The sequence below is a fragment of the Ascaphus truei genome, chromosome 2 (genome assembly GCF_040206685.1).
Source record: "Ascaphus truei isolate aAscTru1 chromosome 2, aAscTru1.hap1, whole genome shotgun sequence".
NCBI lineage: Eukaryota > Metazoa > Chordata > Amphibia > Anura > Ascaphidae > Ascaphus > Ascaphus truei.
Window position 1 is genome coordinate 391,275,350 of NC_134484.1, and position 6,000 is coordinate 391,281,349.

Consider the following 6,000-nt stretch of genomic DNA (forward strand, 5'->3'; position numbering starts at 1 on the left):
CGGCTAACACGGTACTGATACCTATATATATATATATATATATATACAGTTGTGTGAAAAAGAAAGTACACCCTCTTTGAATTCTACGGTTTTACATATCAGGACATAATAACAATTATCACGTTTTAAGTTATGTTGGGTGAAAAAGGCAAAAGAAACATCCACCGCTTATATGGGCTCCATGTAACAATGGTTTTTCAGACAAATGGTGACATATTGTGTGCTCATTTGCATGTCATTTCCCAGAATCCCTTGCTGCAGTGGAAGCACTGTATGCTGGGGATAATGGTGAAAGGCAGGGTTGCAGACCTGCCTAAGACATGTGAATGTCTTTTTATTTGCTATATATATATATATATATTTTTTTTTTTTTTTTTTTGTTAAATGGTACTTGATTTTTTTTTGTACTGTTATATTAATGTTGCATTGTAAGCTGAATTTGCTAAATGTATGTATAACCCCTTATTCAATATGCTGTAAATTCCTTTTCCTGGGCTAATGAAGAGATCACCTCCAGTTAGATGAATTGGACTTTGTTCTCGGCACTGGTGGTAAACAGCCTTATAGCATACTGTATTTACTAACATTCAATGTTGCACAAGCATGAACTGATGGTAACACCCTTTCTGGCGTTTATTCACATTATCATTTTTATAATTTATTTGTGAAGCGCTAACATATTCCGCAGCATGGTACAATGGGATACAGAGTTATTTGAATTACATAAACAGTTACATACAGGTGAGGACAAACATGGACAAACAGATACAAAGAGGTAATGAGGGCCCTGCTCATGAGAGTTTACATTCTAGAGGGAATGATGGACAATGTTGAAAGTAGAAGGTAAGGTGGCTGCTCATTTAGTAGAAGGTGTGGCTCGGGTTAGAATATGGCCCAGTCTGAAAGCAGAAGCCATTAAGGTTTTTGGGGAAGGGGAATGTAACATAAGGTTGAGATTGGTCCAGCCACACAGCTGGTCCCAATGGGTTTGGATGGGGAGGGGAATTGGATATTAAAGGTATGGCAAGTAGGCTTCCTTGCACAGGTGAGTTTTCAGAGTTTTTAAACATCTGAAAGCTGGGGAGGAGTCTAATTGTACATGTTAGGGCAGTGGTTCCCAAACTTTTTCGGTTCAAGGCTCCCCAAGGCAATCAGGATTTTTTCAAGGCTCCCCAAGGCAATCAGGATTTTTTCAAGGCTCCCCAAGGCGATCAGGATTTTTCCGCGGCGCCCAAAGTAAAAACTAAGGTGTATATACATACCTAACAGTTGCAGTGCGCAGTTGGTGTCTCTCTCAGACACTCTCATACACTCTCACTCTCTCTCACACACTCTCACTCTCTCTCTCAGACCTCACTCTCTCTCTCCCTCAGACCTCACAGTCTCTCTCTCTCCCTCAGACCTCACTCTCTCTCTCTCTCCCTCAGACCTCTCTCTCTCCCTCAGACTTCTCGCTCTCTCCCTCAGACCTCTCTCTCTCTCTCAAACCTCTCTCTCTCTCAGACCTCTCTCTCTCTCAGACCTCTCTCTCTCTCTCTCTCTCTCAGACCTCTCTATCTCTCTCTCTCTCTCTCAGACCTCTCTATCTCTCTCTCTCAGACCTCTCTCTCTCTGATCTCTCTCTCTATCTCTCTCTCTCTCTCTCTCTCTCTGACCTCTCTCTCTCAGACCTCTCTCTCTCAGACCTCTCTCTCTCAGACCTCTCTCTCTCTCTGACCTCTCTCTCTCAGACCTCTCTCTCTCGACCTCTCTCTCTCTCAGACCTCTCACTCTCTCAGACCCCTCTCTCTCAGACCCCCCTCTCTCTCTCTCAGACCTCTATCTCTCTCTCAGACCTCTCTCTCTCAGACTTCTCTCTCAGACCTCTCTCTCTCAGACCTCTCTCTCTCTCAGACCTCTCTCTCTCTCTCAGACCTCTCTCTCTCAGACCTCTCTCTCTCTCAGACCTCTCTCTCTCTCAGACCTCACTCTCTCAGACCTCTCTCTCTCAGACCTCTCTCTCTCTCTCTCTCTCTCTCTCTCTCAGACCTCTCTCTCTCACTCTCTCTCAGACCTCTCTCTCTCTCAGACCTCTCTCTCTCAGACCTCTCTCTCTCTCAGACCTCTCTCTCTCAGACCTCTCTCTCTCTCTCTCTCTCTCTCAGACCTCCCTCTCTCTCTCTCAGACCTCTCTCTCTCTCTCAGACCTCTCTCTCTCTCTCAGACCTCACTCTCTCTCAGACCTCACTCTCTCTCAGACCTTACTCTCTCTCAGACCTCGCTCTCTCTCAGACCTCACTCTCTCTCTCTTTCTCTCAGACCTCTCTCTCTCAGACTTCTCTCTCTCTCTCAGACCTCTCTCTCTCTCTCAGACCTCTCTCTCTCTCAGACCTCTCTCTCTCAGACCTCTCTCTCTCTCTCAGACCTCACTCTCTCTCAGACCTCACTCTCTCTCAGACCTCACTCTCTCTCAGACCTCACTCTCTCAGACCTCACTCTCTCTCTCTCAGACCTCTCTCTCTCTCAGACCTCTCTCTCTCTCAGACCTCTCTCTCTCTCAGACCTCTCTCACTCTCAGACGTCACTCTCTCTCAGACGTCACTCTCTCTCAGACCTCACTCTCTCTCTCTCTCAGACCTCTCTCTCTCTCTCTCTATCAGACCTCTCGCTCTCTCAGACATCTCTCTCTCTCTCAGGCCTCTCTCTCAGACCTCACTCTCTCTCAGACCTCACTCTCTCTCAGACCTCACTCTCTCTCTCTCTCTCTCTCTCTCTGACCTCACTCTCTCTCTCAGACACACACACACTCTCTCACACACACCGACTCTCTCTTTCTCTCAGACAGACACTCTCTCTCTCTCTCTCTCTCTCAGACCGACACTCTCTCTCTCTCTCAGACAGACTCGCTCTCTCTCTCTCAGACAGACACCCTCTCTCTCTCTCAGACAGACACTCTCCCTCTCTCTCTCAGACCTCTCTCTCAGACCTCTCTCTCTCTCTCAGACCTCACTCTATCTCAGACCTCACTCTCTCTCAGACCTCTCTCTCTCTCTCTCTCTCTCAGACCTCTCTCTCTCTATCAGACCTCTCGCTCTCTCAGACCTCTCTCTCTCTCAGACATCTCTCTCTCTCTCTCAGACCTCACTCTCTCTCAGACCTCACTCTCTCTCAGACCTGACTCTCTCTCAGACCTCACTCTCTCTCAGACCTCACTCTCTCTCAGACCTCACTCTCTCTCAGACCTCGCTCTCTCTCAGACCTCGCTCTCTCTCAGACCTCACCTCTCTCTCTCTTTCTCTCAGACCTCTCTCTCTCTCTCTCTCAGACCTCTCTCTCTCTCAGACCTCTCTCTCTCTCTCAGACCTCTCTCTCTCTCAGACCTCTCTCTCTCAGACCTCTCTCTCTCTCAGACCTCTCTCTCTCTCAGACCTCTCTCTCTCTCAGACCTCTCTCTCTCTCTCAGACCTCACTCTCTCTCAGACCTCACTCTCTCTCAGACCTCACTCTCTCTCAGACCTCACTCTCTCTCAGACCTCACTCTCTCTCAGACCTCACTCTCTCTCTCTCTCTCAGACCTCTCTCTCTCTCAGACCTCTCTCTCTCTCAGACCTCACTCTCTCTCAGACCTCACTCTCTCTCAGACCTCACTCTCTCTCAGACCTCACTCTCTCTCAGACCTCACTCTCTCTCAGACCTGACTCTCTCTCTCTCTCTCTCTCTCAGACCTCTCTCTCTCTCTATCAGACCTCTCGCTCTCTCAGACCTCTCTCTCTCTCAGACCTCTCTCTCAGACCTCACTCTCTCTCAGACCTCACTCTCTCTCAGACCTCACTCTCTCTCAGACCTCACTCTCTCTCAGACCTCACTCTCTCTCTCTCTCTCTCTGACCTCACTCTCTCTCTCAGACACACACACACTCTCTCACTCTCTCGCACAGACAGACACTCTCCCTCTCACACACAGACATGCTCTCTCTCACACACAGACACTCTCTCACACACACACAGACTCTCTCTCACACACACAGACTCTCTCTCTCTCTCACAGACAGACTCGCTCTCTCTCTCTCTCTCTCTCAGACAGACACTCTCTCTCTCTCTCTCAGACAGACTCGCTCTCTCTCTCTCTCAGACAGACACTCTCCTCTCTCTCTCTCAGACCTCTCTCTCTCTCTCTCTCTCAGACCTCTCTCTCTCAGACCTCACTCTCTCTCAGACCTCACTCTCTCTCAGACCTCACTCACTCTCTCTCTCTCTCTCTCAGACCTCTCTCTCTCTATCAGACCTCTCGCTCTCTCTGACCTCTCTCTCAGACCTCTCTCTCTCAGACCTCACTCTCTCTCAGACCTCTCTCTCTCTCAGACCTCTCTCTCTCTCTCTCTCAGACCTCACTCTCTCTCAGACCTCACTCTCTCTCTGACCTCATTCTCTCTCTCTCTCTCGCTGACCTCACTCTCTCTCTCAGACACACACACACTCTCTCACTCTATCGTACAGACAGACACTCTCCCTCTCACACACAGACTCTCTCTCTCACACACACAGACTCTCTCTCTCACAGACAGACTCGCTCTCTCTCTCAGACAGACACTCTCTCTCTCTCAGACAGACACTCTCTCTCTCTCTCTCTCTCTCTCAGACAGACTCTCTCTCTCTCAGACAGACTCTCTCTATCGCAGACAGACACTCTCTCTCTCTTGCAGACAGACACTCTCTCGCAAACAAACACTCTCTCTCTTGCAGACACTCTCTCTCTCTCGCAGACAGACACTCTCTCTCTCTCGCAGACAGACACTCTCTCTCTCTCGCAGACAGACACTCTCTCTCTCGCAGACAAACACTCTCTCTCTCTCGCAGACAGACACTCTCTCTCTCGCAGACAGACACTCTCTCTCTCTCTCTCTTGCAGACAGACACTCTCTCTCTCTCGCAGACAGACACTCTCTCTCTCTTGCAGACAGACACTCTCTCTCGCAGACAGACACCCTCTCTCTCAGACAGAGGGGAGTGGAGGAGGGGGGAGGAAAGGCTGGAAATCCGTGCAGGCAGCTCCCTACACACACACACACACGCATGCACGCACGCACGCACACACACACACACACACACACACACACACACACATAAATACACACACACAAATAAATACACACACACACAAATAAATACACACACAACCAAATAAATACACACACACGCACAAATAAATACACACACAAATAAATACACACACACACACACAAATAAATACACACACACACACAAATACACACACACACACACAAATAAATACACATACACAAATAAATACACACACACACAAATAAATACACACACACACAAATAAATATACACGCACACACACACACACACAAATAAATACACACACACAAATAAATACACACACACACACACACAAATAAATACACACACACACACACACACACACACACACAAATAAATACACACACACACACAAACAAATTAATACACACACACACAAATGAATACACACACACACAAATAAATACACACACACACACACACAAATAAATACACACACACACACACAAAAAAATAAATACACACACACACACAAATAAATACACACACACACACAAATAAATACACACACACACAAATAAATACACACACACACACACACACAAATAAATACACACACACACAAATAAATACACACACACAAATAAATACACACACACAAATAAATAACACACACACACACAAATACACACATTGAAGAGCAGTGGAGAGCAGAGGCAGTGATGGATGTGAGGGACCAGGGGGGGGGGGGGGTTGGAGGGAGAGGAGATCCGTGCAGGCAGCTCCCTGCACACAGTCACTTGGCAGGCAAATGTACAACTCTCCCCTCCCTCTCCCTTCTCCTATCACCCCCCTACCTTCTCCTATCACCCGGGGCAGAAGGGGACGGGACACCGCGCAGACATAGGAGCAGGAAGGCAGACACACACACTCACTGTGTGCTCTGCACTAAGCCCCG